The sequence below is a fragment of the Cavia porcellus genome, unplaced genomic scaffold, assembly GCF_034190915.1.
Source record: "Cavia porcellus strain 051 isolate PalLab524CR breed Dunkin Hartley unplaced genomic scaffold, mCavPor4.1 scaffold_3, whole genome shotgun sequence".
Classification (NCBI taxonomy): domain Eukaryota; kingdom Metazoa; phylum Chordata; class Mammalia; order Rodentia; family Caviidae; genus Cavia; species Cavia porcellus.
Window position 1 is genome coordinate 17,087,162 of NW_026947486.1, and position 19,180 is coordinate 17,106,341.

Genomic DNA, 19,180 nt, shown 5'->3' on the forward strand with positions numbered 1-19,180 from the left:
GAAATGAAAAACCAAGTTATCATTAACACAATTATAACAGGAGTCCTTAACAAACCACTGACACCAAGAGACAGATCAACCAGACAGAAAATCAGCAAAGAAATAACACAAGTGAATCACACCTGTGAAAAAATGGACTTGATAAATATATACAGAGTGTTCCATCCAACAACATCAGAATACACATTCTTCTCAGGAGCACATGGGTCATTCGCTAAAACAGACCATATTTTAGCTCACAGAACATCTATACATAAATGCAAAAAAGTTGAAATTATCCCTTGCATATTATCAGATCATAGCACTATGAAATTAGAAGTTAATGATAAAAGATACTGCAAAAATCCCACAAACGCATGGAAACTGAGCAACACACTCTTGAGTAATCAGTGGGTCACACGAGATATTAAAGAAGAAATTAAAACAATACCTACAAGCAAATGAAAATACAAATACAGTTAACTGGAATCTGTGGGATGCAATGAAAGCCGTCCTCAGAGGAAAATTTATTGCACTGAGTTCCCACATCAGGAGAAAAGAAAGATAACAAATAAATAACATGATGTTACACCTCAAATATCTAGAAAAAAAGATCAAGTCAAGCCAAAAGCCAAAAGAAGAGAGGAAATTATAAAAATCAGAGCAGAAATCAATGCAATAGAAACTAAGAAAACAATCCAAAGAATCAATAAATCAAAGAGTTGGTTCTTTGAAAAAATAAATAAAATTGATAAGCCCCTAGCCAACCTTATTTTTAAAAGGGAAGAAAAAGCTCAAATTCATGCAATAAGAAATGAAAATGCGAAATTACTACAGACTCTATAGAAATACAGAAGTTCATCAGTACATATTTTGAAAACCTCTACTCTCATAGGCTTGATAACACAGAAGAAACAGACAGATTCTGAGAAACATATGAAGTTCCAAAGCTAGGTCAAGAGGATGTAAAACTGCTGACTAAACCCAATTTCTATTAATGAAATTGAAAATATACCTACGAAGAAGAGCCCAGGCCCAGATTTACTGCAGAATTCTACAAGAAAGACTTAATGTTGACGCTCAAACTCTTCAATGAAATTGAAAGGGAAGCAATACTTACTAAGTCATTTCTGGAAGCAAATATTACTCTAGCACCAAAACCTGAGAAAGACTCAACTAAAAAAACAGACTATAGACCAAACTCCCTAATGAACACATGCAGAAATCCTCAATAAAATGTTGGCAAATAGGATGCAGCAAATCATCAAGAAGATTATACACCATGACCAAGTGGGATTCATCCCAGGCATGCAGGGATGGTTCAACATATGTAAATCAATAAATGTAAACCACCATATCAATAAAGCCAAAAGTAAGAATCACATAATCATTTCTATAGATGCAGAAAAACCTTTTGATAAGTTCCAAAACTAATTCATGATAAGAACCTTACAGAAAATTGGAATTGATGGTCTTTACTTCTATATAATAAAGGCCATCTATGACAAACCAACAGCAAATACCACACTAAATGGTTAAAAATTTAAGACCTCTACTTTAAAATCAGGCACAAGACAAGGATGTCCCTTATCACTGCTCCTATTTAATATAGTACTGGAAATACTATCCAGAGCAATTAGAAAAGAGAGAGAAATAAAAGGGGTAAAGTTAGGAAAAGAAGATTTTAAATTATCATTATTTGCAGACGACTAGATACTCTACATAGAAGACTCCCAAAACTCCGTTGAAAGACTCTTAGATATAATAAATAAATTCAGTAATGTAGCTGGAAACAAAATCAATAATCAAAAATCAATAGTATTCCTATACACTAACAACAAAATCACTGACAGAGAAATAAAAAAAGCCACACCCTTCACACTAGCAACCAAAAAATGAAATATTTAGGAATTACCGTCAAGAAAGAAGTGAAAGACTATACAGGGAAAATTATAATAAATACACTGATAAAAGAAATTGAATACAATCTCAGAAAATGGAAAGACATCCCTTGCTCATTGATAGGAAGAATAAATATTGTGAAAATGGCCATTCTCCCAAAACTGTTTTAAAGATTCAGTGAAATCCCAATAAATATATCGTCAGCATACCTCATAGATCCAGAGAAATCACTCCTAAAATTCATTTGGAGCAAGAAAAGACTTAGAATAGCAAAGGCAATTCTAAGAAGCAAAGGCAAGGCAGGAAGCATTACAATCCCTGACTTGAAGTTATACTACAAAGCTACTGTAGTAAAATCAACATGGTATTGGAATAAAAACAGATCTGAAGATCAATGGAATAGACTAGAATATACAACCACAACTACAAACACACGCAACCACCTTATCTTTGATAAAAGGGCCAAACATGTTCACTGGAAGAACGACAGTCTCTTTAATAAATGGTGTTGGAAAAATTTAGTCTCCATATGCCGAAAACTAAAACTAGACCCATGCCTATCACTATGTACTAAACTAAAATCTAAATGGATCAAAGATCTGAATATTAAAACAGAAACACTAAATCTATTGGAAGACAAATTGGGTGAAAACCTTGAAGACATAGGAGTAGGTAGAGAATTCATGAATAGGACTCAAACCGCACGGGAAATACTTCCCAGAGTCAATAATTGTGATCACCTCTTATTAAAAAGTTTCTGCACATCAAAAGAAATCTCCAGCATAGTGAAAAGAATACCCACAAACTGGGAAAAAGTCTTAGTGAACTCTTGCTCAGACAAAGGACTTCTGTCTAAAACATATAAACAATTTTAAAAATCAGACCCTCAAAATTCAAAGATACATTCCAAAAATGGGCATCTGAGATGAATACACACTTCTCAGATGAAGAAATACAAATGGCAAATAAATACACGAAAAAATGTTCATCATCATTACTCATTAGAGAAACTCAAATTAAAACCACACTGAGATTGCATCTCCCCCCTGAAAGAATTGCTGGGTCTAGAAAACCACCAACAACAAATGCTGGAGAGGCTGTGGGGGAAAAGGAACTCTCCTGAACTGTTGGTGTGTATGTAGACTGGTGCAACCATTGTGGAGGTCAGTCTGGAGATTTCTCAAAAAGCTGCGATTGGAAGTCCCATTTGTTCCAGCTATTCTACTTCTAGGCATATTCCCAGAAGACCAGGAAACATCATATCACAGTGATATATGTGAACCCATGTTTATAGCAGCCGATCACAATTTGTAATCACGTGAACTTGGAAACAACCTAAGTGTCCATCAGCTGAGGAATGGATAAAAAAATCTGTGGTATTTTTATACAATGGAGTACTATTCAGCTATAAAAAGGATCACATTGAGATATTTATAAATAAATGGGTGCAGCTTGAGACCATACTCATAAGTGAAATAAATCAAACTCACATTTATGAATACCGAATAGTTTCCATAGTGTAAGAAATGATACAAATATATAAAAGTATATGATAGTCATGATTCTTCATTATGTGGCTTTGAAATCTTAGAAAGTTTTCACTTATTAATTGGAATGGTTTTATTCTGAGCTGTTTGATATTATTGTCTGTGCTGATATGAACAGCTTTTATGAAGAAAACAAGACATCATAATAGCTAGTGCTGATTTAATATCATCTTGTTTTGAAGTCCCATCAAAGTGTTATTCTTCGTCTCCATTGCTTTTATCATGTTGTATCTTATTGGATTTTATTATATGTGATAGTATAAACAAAATTGTTATAGGCAAAGAAATAATTTAGAAACCATTGTTTATTTTCTGTTAGCTGGTTCTAAATACCCTGCAACACATTCATCCTCTTGAATGGTTTCACAGTGTCTTGATATGTTTCATGGTATAGTATACAAAGTTATACTCAAATAGTTCAAGGAAAGAGACACTATAGTAATTACTATTAAGTCGGGTTATGTTGCGGTGAAACACTATGTTGCTTAAATTGTTTTGTTCTGATCTGTATTGTTACGTTGTTATGTCCTCTTTTCTCAATATCCCCCCTTTTTTAAATTTATTTTTATTATTATTTTAATTAAAGAAAAAATTTTTTAAATTAGTAGGATATATTATAGTAACTTTTTTGATTTCCTATTAACTTGATTTGAAGCCCTGTATTGCTCTCACCATCTTGTTTTGACTGATTTTACTTTATTCTGTTCTGTTTGATAGTATTAATTTTGAGGGTAGAGGCAACTATTTTGAAGCCAATAAGATTCTCTATGATGCCCATTCTCGTTTGACTCTTAAAGTTCAGTAATGTCTCCAAAGTTTCGGTTTTATTGGTTTTGTTCTGTATTATTTTGTTTAATTTTATTATACCTGATGATATAGGCAAATATTTTTAAGGTAGCAAGAGCCATTATAGTAACCATTGTTGATTGCCTTGTATTCTGTTTTTACATCATGTACTATGTCCATCCTTTGTTTTGACTGACTGCTTTGCTTTGTTTTGTCACATTTGGTTTTATTCTCTTCCAAAAAATGTAATAAGAACTGTGGGAGTAATAAGACCCAAAATGTGTAAATGTTATTGTAAAAAAAGTGAGGAAAAGAAAGTGCTCTAAAGGACACACTGCAAGTGTGTTTAGGTGTGTAAGATAGATGACCATGTTACCAAGTTTTTGTTGGATCATTGAACACAACTGTTTTCAGTCTCACTGTTTGAATGTCCACTTTGTATGCTTTGATCCTAAAGATGACAATGTGTAATCTATTAACTGGTGATTTCTTAGTGTTTTTGTAATTCTGTTGTTTTTTGTAATTCTGTTATTACTTGTACCCTTTTACTGTTTTGTTTTTTCTTTAAATAAAATTTTTAAAAAAGAATAGAGTTGATGGGCTTGAATTACCAAATTCAAGTCTATGATGAAGCCTCAGTGAACAAAACTATGTGATATTGATTTGAAAGTGGACTTACTTATCTACAGAATAGCATAGAAACAGACCCATGCACTTATCAATTGATTTTTTAACCAGTCAAGGCCTCATGCTTGCCAGGAAGGGACTTTTGCTAGTGAGCTAAACCTCAGCCTGGTCAATTGATTTTTAAAAAGAGGACAAGGTAATTGAGTTGGGCTTGTATGGTCTTTTCAGATAGCTTCATAAATTTGAAAATTCTACATGGAAATAAAAAGAACCTCAACTTTTACTTCAAAATCTTAATTAGAAATGGATCATAACACAAAAGCTGAAAATTATATGCCATAAGTAATTGCAAGAAAATATTACTTTTATACAACATAAACCACAGCATATTTCAATACTAGGTGGATAAAGAAAATACCACATATATAGGCAAAGAAATAGTACTCATCCTTTAAAGGGGATAAATCCTGTCAATATTCAACAAAAAACTTGGAGGACATTATGTTTAGTGACATAAGCTTGGCACAGGAAAACAAGTACTGCTTGATCTTACTCATACGATGAATCTAAAAAGTTGAACTAAAAGATGTAGAGAGTAGAATGATGGAGAAAGGAGTGATTTGATCAAAGTATACAATTTGTTATAGGAAATAAGCTTTAGTGATCTATTTTTTAGGATAGCTGTATAATAATTCTACATGTAATTCAAAATTATTCAAAGTAGCTTTTAAATGTGTTCACAATAAAAAGAGATAAGAATATGAGATGATGGATTTGATAATTAGTCTGATTTAATCATTCGCCATTATAAACAGAAAGTCATACATTACCTCATAATCTATAAATATGTACAATAACTTTTGTCAAAAACAAAACTTGAAAAATTCAAAGAACAGAAAGTAAGGAATTGGATGTCAAAATTTTAAATTTCCGTACTTTGAACATTACTGTTAACAAAAAGAAAAGGGATGCATAGACACTACTTAGTACAGATGCACTGACTATTTGTAAAACCACTTACCCAATGAAGAATTTGTTCAGAAAATGTGAAGAATATTTAAGACCGAATGATGAGAAGACAATCCAATTAGAAGTGGGCAAAAGACATTTAATCAAAAAAGATATATGAATGACAGTAGTCACATAAAAGAAAGTAAATACTGTTAGTCACTAGGGAAGTATAACTCAAAATCATAGTGAGATAGTGCACTCATTATTGGAGTGAAAATCAAAAAGAACTGCTAATGCTAAGGGTCAGCAAGAATGCAAAGCAAATGAATCGGTCATGAAGTGTAGGTGAGAATATAAAGTGATCTAATCACTTTGGAAAACAGTTTAGCAGTTTCTTATAAAATTAAAAATATACCTCCTTATGACTCATAGGTATTTTCCCCAAAGAAAAGGAAATATATGTCTATATGAAGTTTGAGTGTTCATGAAAGTTTTATTCTTAATAGTCAAAAACAGAAAGTACTTCGAATATCTACCAAAAGAGAAATGGTAACACAAATTGGGACAAACTCGTATAGTACAATATATATAGTAATAAGAATGAACTACTGACACACGCAACATGGACAAATCCAGCAAAACATTATGCTAAATGAAAGAGGCTTGACTCAAAAGGCACAAACTGGATAAGTATATTTTGCATCAAACAGGCAACTCAATCAATACTGATAGATAACAGATGAGGGAGAGCAAGGTAGGAATTAAGCTAAAAGATGCACAAGGAAGATTTCTAGGATATTAGAATACTTTCTATCTTGGTTGTGATGGTTGCTTATCAAAACTGTTCAAATTACATATGTATTTAACATGTAACTTATACTGCAATCAAGTTGATTTTTTAAAAAAATCTATGTAATTCCCACATCAACTAGAGGAAAAACAACAAGATGGTCATCTCAATAAGTGCAAAAAATATTTAGATAAAATTCACTATTCACTCATTATAAAAATTCTTAAACCTCAGAAGAGAGATAAACTGCATTAGAAAGGTAAACAGCATTTGTTTTATGAAGAACCCAAAGTAAACTTTATACTTATTGGTGAAATGTTGGACGCTTTCGCCTCAAGCCTGAGTATATGGCAAAGATTTTCTCAGTTCATTCTTGAACTTAACACTGTATTATACCACCTAGTTGGTACAATTAATAAATAAAAATGAATATGAAGATTAGAAAGGAAAAATGTTTTATGTATATATTAGTGTTCATTTAAAAGGTTCAAAAGAACCCATAATTAATCTTCAAATTAATAAGTGTGTTTAGCAAAGTTACTGGATACAGAGTTTTAAAAAAATGACCCTGAATTTGAATATACTGCAAAATTCATCACAAAGTGCAACTTTTAATTTTTTTTTTATTTTAAAGAGGATAAAACAAAACAAAACAGGTCAAAACAAAACAATACAATCAACACAGAATTTCAAAAAAAAAAAAGGCAACAGTGGCTACCAAAATGTCTGTTTTCTTTGAAATAGTTGTCTATATCTTCATACACAATGAATTCAAACAAAATAAAACAGTATAAAACTAATCGAAACAAAAGAATGAAAGCATTATAGTCCTTCAAAACCAGACAGTAGGAAAGTCAACAATGGCTACTGTAATGTCTCTTGTTCTCTTCAAATAGCTGTCTATATCTTCATATATATTGAAATTAAATAATACAAACAGACTAAAAACACTCTAAACAAAGAATAAAAGCATGACTGGACTTCACAACATGATGATAGGAAATCAGCAATGGCTGCCACAATGGCTCTTTTTCTTCAAAGTAGCTGTTCATATCATCATGCATAATCAATCAATTCTTGTAAACACTTTAGTAAGACTCTACATGTACATCTATCCTTTCTGTATTAGAGGGTAAAAAAATAGAATAAAACAAATTACTAGAAAAACAAAAAACAAATAAATAATAACAAAGTGTAATTTTAAGAAAATATCATTTATAGTAGCATCACAAAAAATCAGATACCTACAAAGTAAGTCTAACGAATGAGAAGCAAGAGCTTCAGGTAGAAAACTATGAAATAGTGAGAAATTGAAGATCTAAACAGATGAAAAGAACCCAACATTCACATATCAGAAGATTCAATAAAGTTCAAATATAAATTCGTCCAAAATCAATCAATTAAAATATCAAAATTTTCATGAAATTAACAATGGATTCTAATTGATCCAGGGCCTCACTGTGTAGTTCAGGCTGGCCTTTAACTTGCTATGTAGCACAGGCTGGCCCAAGGCTCGCAGCAATCCTCCTCCTTTAGCCTCCTGAGTACTGGGATTGCAGGTTCGTGCCACCATCCCTGACTTCTCTTTCTTCTTCTTTTTTTCTTCTTTTCTTCTCTTCTTTTCCCTCTTCTTGTTTTTCTTTTATTTTTGTGAATTCTAAAGATTAGCAGTCAATTCTATAACACAAATCCAAGTCCATATCAAAAATTAGTGACTCTAATGTCAAAACTTACATAATAAGGGTAATATAGTATTGGCATAAGAATTCTCAAATAGAACAACAAAGTAGAATACATATACCAGAAACAGATATAACATCTAAAAATGCTTGATTTAATATAAAAATTGCACTGCCAGAGCACTTAAGAAAGTATTTTCAACCAATGATGAAGTATAAATTATAAATTTCCTATATTAAAAATCAAATTTGATGTCTAAGTCATCCAACTTGAAAATTCAATTCCAATAAAACTGTAGCTTTAAATGTGAAATGCAAAACAAAAGTTCCAAACTAGAGAAAGATTTTAATAGGACACACAAAATGTCATTTGTTATCAAAGAAAATATTTATTGAAATGCATTGAAATTAAGAATATTTGACCACTGAAACCAAGGAAAAAGTGAAAGAGAAATTATAAAAGAAAATATATTTGTAGTAAAATAACAGGCTTACATCTAGAACACATGAAGTCTTCTTACTAGTCAATAAGGACCTTACCTCTACCCAGTATAAAAATGAGCAAGCAAGTTGAACAAGTGTTTTATAAAAGTATCTAAATGACCAATAAACACAGAAAAGCGCAACCACAGTAGCATGAAATTCATTGAACCAGGAGATACCACTATATATAATAGAATGGTTAAAATTAAAATATTTGCAGTAAGTGCTAATGAGGATGCAGAACAACAGGAACTGCTATACATAGTTAGCAGGAGAAGGGACTGGGGGTTTAGCTCAGTGGTGTAAGCATCTGCTTGGTAAGCACGAGGCCATGACTTCGATCACCCCGCACAAAAAGAAAGAAAAGGTATACTTAGCAGGAGAATAAAGTGTAATAGTCATCATGTAAAAGTGTTTGGCATTACCTATAAAAGCTAACTTTTCCATCATTTATGGTATACAATTCTATGTTTTTGGTATACACCCAACAAAAGACTGTACATATGTTATCAGGTTACTAGTAATTATAGTAAGATTACTCAAAAAAGCACACAACTAGGCGATGGGGATTTAGCTCAGTGGCATAAGTGTCTGCCTGGCAAGTGCAAGGTTGTGTGTTCAATCTCTGGTAACAAAAAAAAAAAAAAAAAAAGAAAGAAAGAAAGAAAAGGAAAAGCACACAACTGCAAACATGTTTACTAAAATTGGGCTGAGGATGTTGCTCAGTGATAGACCATTTGCTTAAAAAATGCCAGACCTTGACCTTGGTATCAGTAAAACAAATCTAATCAGTGCATTTGTCTATGTTGCATGCATTTCTCCATATACTTTGAAAAATTACAATGGGAAACAAAAGAGACATGAAAAGGAAAGTTACAGAAAACTCCAAAAACTCGGATCCAAAAGGATGCTAAAGGCTTTTGAGTTCCATTTCCAGTACAGGAGGAAGGAGAGGAAACATTCACTAACATGAATAAACACTTATATACCATATGAATAAATCTCACAAATAAGTTTGAGCAAATAAGTCAAGCATAAAAGATAATATAGCATGTGAAGACTTCATAATTTAGGATTCAAGATGAGAGTTACCTTTTGGGTGGGAGAAGGAATAATGACTAGGAGGATGCATAGGAACCAAATGTGAGAAACTGACAATATTCTATTTCTTGACATTGGTAGAAGTAAAACAAATCTATTCAGTGAGTTTATATATCCTACATGCATTTCTCCATATACTTTGAAAAAATCCAAAGGGAGAATAAAAAGAGACATGAACAGGAAAGTTACAGAAAACCACAAAAGGTCAAATGCAAAACGATGTCCATCATCATTAGTAACCAGATAAATGTAAACCAAAACATTGAGTTATCACTTTACATATTTTTGACTTTCAAAGAGTTCCATTATATCAGTTATTGATAGATGTGTCTACAAGAAAATTCAATTCACTGATGTTGGGAATATAGACTGCACAGGACATTTTGAGTGTGTGTATCTCCCACAACTCAACAATTTAATGCAAAGTTTTATTAAAGGTAAGAAAAAAAAGAGGCCTCTACTGGGCAAGTTAGGGCCAAGTAAAATTAGGTAAAGAAGCACACCCTACAGCATGAGGATGGATCACCATGCTAGAGAGAAAACAATGGCAAAAATTCAACATGGACTGTTCTTGTATCACCCACTCTTCAGGCTGACATCAAGTCTAAGTCGCCCTATTGAAAACTTGCTTGAGTTCTTGCAAGAAGTCTACATGCAAGGCTTTGGGGACTATTCTGGGCATGTGTTCCCAGATCTTGTCATGCCTCCTTTCCCAGCTAATTTTTAACCATGCCCAACATTCCTGTCTCACTTCTACCTCAGAGACATATATTCTCATAAGTCTGTATGGGTTATAGAGTGTTGTATCCAGGGGTTGTGTAGAGAACAATTAGAATCAGGACACAAGTCATATTATTATTTTATGACGGTCATGCATAGTGTAACACAAGAAAATGCAGGAAATCTGTTCATAACACTAAAGAACATTCGGCAAAGGGCCTGGATCCCACAGCAATGTGCTGCATGAGTCCAGATAAAAACCTAGAGCCCATGACAATGCCTCCCACAAGTCCAACTGGAGATCTAGAGCCCACAAGAAGGGCTCATGCCAGTCTGTTTTATGGATCCACACTGAGAAGGCCCAAAGGTCAGCGGTGGAAGCTAGAAAGTCTATGCCAGTGGAGTGAAGGAGCTGTGTTGGTATGTTGAGGGTTCTATACTGGAGTCGAGCAGTCATGCTCATAATAAAGACCAGGGTTGTCCTGAAAAGCACCACAGGCATCCTCAGTGAAACAGAGATCCTGAGCTCCTCTGGTTATATGAACAGACAAGTACATGCCAGAAAACAAGCATGAGATTAAATGGCACATGTCTTCCCCTATCCGCTCTGGAGCCAGGAAAGATGCTTGACCAAAGCTCCCCCAAAGTGAACGACAGCCACTCTCACCAACAAGGTTCTGGGTTCCTCTGTTGACAATGGTCGAACTCACACTGGGGAAGCTAGTCTTGAGCAGCTCCTCCAGTAGAACCCACGGCTGAAAACAGCAACACTTAGAGAAACTCACAATGCCTCACTCGTCTTTTTAACCTCTTTATGCTGGCAACTTTCCTCAGGTGGGCTATCTATGGTCAGCGAGCAGCATGCTGATTTAATTCAGCCTGTATTAAGCTGACCACCAGTTTTTAGTCCATAACTCTGAAGAAGTGAAGATCTTTTTCTTCTGTAGCATCTAGGTTGGAAGTGACTGTAGACCCAACTAGTTGGGATTACTTGCTCTCCAACTACCTTGGGGGTTTTGTGGTTGACTGGCCTGGTTAAAGAGAAAAAGTGTTAGAAGACAAGAGAAAAGAGATAGTGACCATTGAGATGTCTGTCTGATGGAAGAAAGAAAGTACCTATAAGTATGTTTGGGAATGCCAATCCAAATATTAGGAGTAGGTCAGATTTCCACATGTCTTACGGAGGACAAAGTATAGCAAAATGGGAGGCAAATAAGTTGAGAGCCTGAAAGTTAAATCTTAAGATCACCCACATAATGGATCTAATTAAAAATAGGCACCTCAATACAGGTGCCCACTTAAGCTGTGAATTAGTCATTAGTGACTCTACTTATCTGCATCTGGAGAAATACTGGGGTCTTACTTTCTGAAGAGGAGCCTCAGGTCTTCCACTGGTTCTCAGGAGTAGCTTTCTTCTTAGTCCTGTGAAAAGTGTAGTGACCATTTTCCATGTAGAATTTTTATAGCTTGTGACTGCATCCATTGAGGAAGGACCAGAATGGTTCCACAGGAACTGGGAATAAAGCTAGGATCTTGTCCATTTTGGACATTGACAGAATTTGAGAATTAACTCAAATTTTGCTAGTAAATCTCTTCTTTGCAAGAAAGTGGACATTGTGGGACATTTAGAATCTCGTTACTAAACATTTGGCCTTCAAAGTGACGTAACAAGGCAGGAGTAAAGAATCAACTCGGGTATCTCCTCAACTCCAACCATGGCTGTAGATCTAGAGGAAAGTTTTCCAGAGAAATAAGTGAAAATAGAATGAAGTAATTGAATTGGCTCATCAATAATGTACTATGATACTCAGGGTACCTCATAGAAGATGAAAACACCCATGGACAGAGACATTGAAGGCTCCCTTGCACCTCTTCAGATTAGGAATTGAGTATTTTAGCTAGCCTAGCCTATCTCTGAGAGCAGAGACAAACTTCCACTGCCATAAGTCAAGCACATTAGCTGCCTCACACTTGGAGCAGGGTCCAAGCAGTGGCTTGGTGTAAATGGGTGCCCAGTGTCCAGTTTTCTTGCTCTCAATCATTCTTAGACTTTCCCTTATACAATTTGGATGCGTGTAAAGCATTGACAATTGTAACAGCTACATTTTAGCCTTTTTCTTTTAGTCCCTTAATCTCTTTCTGGATCCCAGTTGTCGAATATATGTCAAGCAATTGGGGTCATAGGTGCCATGGGTCTCATCTGAAGTTTCTTCATTAAACAAGTGGGAGAAACCCATATCCCCCTGAGAGACAAGTGGGGGTTCCAAGGACAGGACCCATCAAGGATATCTCTCTCTTCCTCAGGGGCCACTCTAAATATCATAGTTTCTGGGATTTTCCTGAAGTAAAGATTTCATGGCATATTTTATGTTTTAAGCAGAAACAGTTTAACTGAAAAATAGTCTCATAATTTAAACAGCCATCACAGACCCATCACTAATCATTTCCTAGTTCACACTGAACTCAAACCTTATTACAATAGTAGATATGCTGTTTCCTTTTTTAAACTGGCAGGATCAAACCTTTCCCAATGATCAAGGATACAGCCTAGTGGCAAAGTTGGTGGAATCTGTAGGGTGCAGTTCAAGATGTTTCCTGTTGGTCATCCTGGGGCCTACAGAGAGAGAATGGAGGTCTAAGGTCCTTATGATGATATCCCATGCAGAAGTAGGTCACCAAATTTGAGCCTATAAAATGTCTCTTGTGTGACTCAAGCATTTACTAGATGGATGTCTCTGTCTGAAGCTAGGATGATGCCAGCATCTTTCATAGAAGCACAGAAGAAAGTGGGCTACTGAGGACTTTTGAAGGAGGAGAAAGCATTAACTCCTTAGGAAGAGCAGTGTTGTACACTTGATGGCTCTACCTAGCCCTTCAAAAACCCCATGAGATCAGGGTGGAGTCCCTCTCCACTGTGACTCCCTTAACCAAGAACCAAGAATGGCTCTACTCTCACAGAATGGAGCCATTTCAGAAACAACATCTTTTGCATTTACCTTCATAGCAAACACTTTGGTACTTTATTTAAGGTAATAGAGATAGAAACTTCTTTTTTAAAGAAGAAACCTTTCGGGATGAGGATTTAGCTCCGTGGTATAAGCACCTGCATGGCAAGCACGAGTTCATGAGTTCAATCCCTGCTACAAAACAGAAAACAAAACAAAAAAAACCAAAACTTTAAAATCATAAGAATGAGGATGGCTCTATCTTTGACTCAGTCACTTGAATTAAGCTCTACTAACTGTTCTTTTGTTCTTCTCGGGCTCTCAGGTATATTATCTGCATTTTGTTAGAAGAAAGAAGGAAACTACCCTCATTCAAAACAGGGAAAAAGTCCACATGTTCCTTATAATCAGAGGCTTAGCACCTAACTATGAGGTCAGTTGAAATGCATGTGGCTGACTCAAAATGAGCAGCCAGTTATATGACGAGATATGGTGACCCTAAGATAGCACACTAAGAAAGAAACAAACATTTAAGGAAAAGTATGGCTGAGACTTTAAGCTCAAAAATAGTAAACCTGGGTAGGCAGTGACTCAGGCAGACTAAGTTGCTAACAGGTATTTTCCCCCAATGAATAAGAAAGCTGAGCAAAGTATCATGGAGAACAGAAACATAAGGACAAAAACTCCAACTAAATTCTGGGTCACCAACATGGTACCTCAACAGTCTGTTCTCAACTGGGCTAATATTCTTTACAGACTTGTATCTTTAATTAGTGACCAAAAATGGGAAAAAGAAAGGGGGAGACAAGCTTCAAGTGGGCCTGTAGGTCTCCTATGGCTGGAAGAAAAACACGGAGGCCATGTATTTTCCTCTCCCCTGCCACATGACAGGCAAAGCAGAAAACAGTTCCTGGTGCCAGGGGAAAGAGTCCCCATTTCCCCAGCCTAGGAGACAGAGACAGGGAAAGAAAATGGAAAAAGGAAGATGGAAGCGGGAAGGGGGAGAAGAGAAAAAGAAACTTTTGTGGTATTTTAGAAACAACAAAAAGTGCCTAAAGGGCCTTACTTCCTCTCTTGGCTGGCTATGTCACCAGGTTTTAGGGTGCTAAAGTCTCCTTCTTGAGGTGGTTTCTGTTTTTTTCTTTTCTTCCAGAGCAAAGAACTGGTCCAGATAAGCACAAACAGCAGCAAAATATTCTTAAAGATAGGAAAAGAAACAGATTTTTCAGTGAGTTTGGGCCAAGTAAAAGTAGGAAAAGAAGTGCACCTTACAGTGTGAGTGATGGCCACCATACAAGAGAACATAGTGGCCTATGTACTTTAAATACTTTCTTACACAAATCCAGAAGGAGACGTGTTAGAATGTTTCCTTCAATGTTGATTGTGAGAACAAGGAATCTGTTCTTATTCACGGTCACTCACTGTAAATAGCACAGGTGAAATGTAGTTGCACTCTTTTAGAATGTGGTGTAGAATTAAAAGCAACATAGATGGACCTTAAAAGAAGTGCTTAGCAAAATAATAGATCATAGAAAACAGGGAAATCTTTTGCAGAAGATAAGGGATCAAAGACATTGAGGAGGCAGGATAAAAAATAAAACAAGATGTGCTGCGTACATGTACCAACTTCCAACAAGAAATGTAAACATATACTGCAAACACATATCAATAAAAAAGCACTTCTTACTTTTCAAAAGCTATAGAGGCTTGTGGCGTTTGCCTGAAATCCCAGCACTCTGACAGGTGTGGCATGGAAATTTCAAGTTTAAGGCCGCCTACTCAAGTTAGTGAGATTGTCTTGAAGTAAAAAAGAGCTGGAGATATAGTTGAATATGAAGGCTTTGCTATTGGAAAAAAGACTATGATGCATAATGGCACTAATATAAATTAAGCCAATATGTACACCAAAATGAGTTACATTTTTCAAGACCACATAGAAACTGATACATAGTAAAATATAATTGACTATATAGGAAAAGAGGGAAAATGGCGGAACAGAACTGTGATAAAAGGAAATATATATATATATATATATATATATATATATATATACAAGAAATGGAAGTATGAATAACCATGACCAGATGTCTACCTAAGCAAGTTGGCATCACCAGTAGTGGGACATACCAACAAAATGTGCACCCTAATACTATCGATTAAGGATACACGGCTTCTATGCTATTCGTGCCAAACATCTGTAACCCAAATCTTTTAAGCAGGAGAAACCATACTCATCCAAACTGAGGAGCATTCATCAAAATAAGTGTTCCCTTCTGAAGCATCACAGTCAGAATTAGTTGCTTCAGGGTGAAGAAGACTAGAGAAACGACAACTAAAAATGAGGCTTTACATTGGCTCCTAAACCAGAAATGGCCAATAGCAATACTAAGACACTACAAGTAGTGAAATCTCATTTTAAAAATGTGTGTAGGTATGTGTGTGTGTGTATATATATATATAATATAAATTTCTTGATTTTTATAATTAACATCGGGAATTCAGAGTATTGGACACTATGCATATTAACATTTTAAGATACAATTTACATTCCATATTCACCCACTTTAATTATACACTTTAGTATCTTTTTATATATTCACAAATGTGTGTAACCATCACAGAACATTAATTCCATATTTTCACAACCTTAAAGAGAAGTCCTGTATCACATCAATTCCCCCTTGCCAGGGCTGACGACCATTTATCTACTAGTTATATAGAGTTGTCTATTGTGGATATTTCATATAGATGAAACAGTATAACCTGACTTGTGTCTATATGTCCCCCCAAGCCTCATACAATCATAGGTGGGGCTTTTAGGAGTTGGCTAATCTAGGGAAAGTGATACTGAGATGAAGGATGTGAAGCTAGGATTAAGGGTAGAAGTGCTACCCACCCTAAGGTAGATAGCCTGGATAAAATAAAAGGGTGTCATTGCTTGTCATTTGTTGCTTTTTGTTGCTGCTGCTTGTCTTCTGCTCTGTGATGTCCTTCTGCCATATCACCATGCCTAACTGATTATGGACTGAAACCTCTACAAACTGTGAACTAAATAAACCTTTCCTCCTTTAACTGTGGGTGTTGTGTATTTTGACTCAACAATGAGAAAAGTAACTAAAACACAATAATGCGGTCTTTTGTATCTAGCTTCTGTCACTAAGCATATTGTTTTTGAGACCTATCCATACTGTAGCGCAAATCAATTTCATTCTTTATATGGCTGTGTAATATTTCATTGAATGTATAACCCATTTTATCATTCATCAATTAATCAACATTGGCTGTTGTAAATAAGAATAGTGTTGCTGTGAATACACATTGCATGTATGCTAGGTTTACAATACTTTTGGGTGTATACCTAGGAATCAAATTTCTCAGTGGTATGCTGCTTAACATTCTGAAGATTTGTCAAACTTTTCCAAAGCATCTACTCCATTTTAACTTTCCATCAGCAGTTTTTAAATTGTTTAAAAATACAAGTTCTTCCTACTTCCGATTATCTATACCCTATTTTGTGTTTTATTTTTCTCACACAAGGGAAGCAATGTGACATTTAATCTGGGTATCTGATTTATTTTACTTTACATTACGGTTTCTCAGTGTATAAACTTACCTAAAAATGCTCCACTTTTATCCTTGTTTATGGCCAAGAAATATTCCCAAGTTTTTGTAAATAGAAAGGGAAAGAATGTTGGAGGGAAGTGTACAACAAAAAGAATTAAGATGTGTTTTCATACATCCTCCACTAGTGAATGTAATCTTTATGTACTAATAAAATATAAGATAAGATAAAAGATAAGATTATAGGAAACAGAGAGGTAGACTGTGCAGACAGGGAGTGTTTCTGGGGATGGGGGAGATGGTACAGCAGGGAGGGGAAGGAGCAATAAAAATGATTAAGATGCATTGTGTATACATACCAGTTCCCCAAGATGACTAATTATCTTAAATGTATTGATTTTTTTAAAATGTAGAAGAAATTATTTCAAAATAAAAATTAAAACAGAATAGGTTGCTGTGCCTATCTCTTCTAGTAAGAGGACAAATGTCAATCCTTCCCTGGCTTCAGAATGAGATTTTTTAAAAAGCAGAGAAAAAAATGAGAAGTCAGCCCCTCCTCCCTAGTCAATTGCACTTTTCTGTCCTGCTTTCATGTACATCTCTTACATCAAATGTGTAGTGTTTTTATAATGCCAGTTGGGTGCCTACAACTGAACACATTCTGACACCAATTCCTTGGACCTGGTGTCAGATTGTACAAGTTAAAGGTTTATCTTGTAAGACTGCCCTACTTCAGATGCCAATTTCAAATTTGGTTTGTTTCATGTTTAATAAAATGCTAGAACAGCTCAAACAACTGTTAGTGGATTACTAGAAATACACAAGTTGGGAATGAGTAGGTGGGAAGAGGAACTGGGCTCCTAAGCCCTCTCCAACTCATGCCACCTTCCCAGGACATTTGCAAACCCACAGGCTATCTGAACCTCCTAGTGTGTTTGCCTGGAGGGTGGGCTACTGTATATACAACTTGTTAGTCACTGATAGGGTCTCAGTGTATCCCTCCAAATCTTTATGCTGAAACTTAAATCACAAATGTAAGAGTACTGAGATGGGGCCTTTTAGGCAGCGGCTATAAATTTAGATGAGATTCTGACCTTTTAAATTGCTAAACTCTCTGGCACTGTTGCAATGATATCAAAGTTTTTTCACATGTGAGGACATGAACGTGAGAATGTGGTAAAACGACATGGTCTAAGTATGTTCTCTGAGGCCTTACGGTGAAATTGGGTTGCCAACGTGTTAGCACTAAGGTAGAGCCCTTATAAAAGCACTTGAAACAAGGGGTTCTCTTCCATTTTTCAAATATGTGAGGAATACATGTGATCTGGGTTCCCTTTTGCAACTCTACCATGTGGGTTTGTACCCAAAAGGCTGCCATCAAATACTAAATGCTGGCACCTTGGTCTTGGATTTCCCAACCTCTAGAAATCGAAGAAATTAAAAAGTGTTATTTATAAATTACTCAGTGTCACATACTTTGTTAACAGCAACACAAATAGACCAAAATGATTAATGAGCTGCGTGGGCAATGGATGGCACACTGGCTCAGTGGTAGGGCACTTGCCTAGCACTTGAGAGGACCTGTGTTCCATTCTTAGCACTGGGTTTGTTAAAAAGATGTTATAACTCACACACTGTGGGTCATGGAGTGAGATTGAAAATGCCAACCTTCTAACCACATCTTGGTCTTTCTCTCATTCAGTACCCTTTTTGAAGCTAAAGTCACCAGTCATCTCATTATCATACACTAGACTCAGCAGTCTAGAGGTGCAAAGAGTTTAGGTGCTCTCGTGTCAGGAATTGGAGACTGAGACCACATATTAGAACAGAAGATGCTCCTAGAAACCCTATCACTCAGGAAAGTACAAGGATTTAAGTGCTCTGTGCCAGAGACCAATGGCAAAGCCTCTATATGTATTTCCTAGTATATTATAAACTTTGTCCTTGCTTTGGAAATCAGTATGATAAATCAGACTCCAGTAGGAAATTTAAACTTGACCATAGAACTAGGGGAACTCAGGAGTTCTTCTTTAAAACTGGAACTACCATCAACATGTTCTTATTTAATGACAAAGGGATTCGAAGAATTTCATAAGTATGGCAGTATAG

General features: G+C 35.4%; 1 long non-coding RNA gene across 1 annotated transcript; it reads right to left on the minus strand.

Moving 5' to 3' along the window:
- Nucleotides 1-7,191: 7,191 nt before the first annotated feature.
- On the minus strand, nucleotides 7,192-15,364 carry LOC134475419 (uncharacterized). Its single transcript, XR_010046520.1, has 2 exons — nucleotides 11,929-15,364; nucleotides 7,192-11,596 (listed from the first exon to the last, which is right to left on the minus strand). It is a non-coding gene; the product is annotated as an uncharacterized LOC134475419 (long non-coding RNA).
- Nucleotides 15,365-19,180: the final 3,816 nt, after the last annotated feature.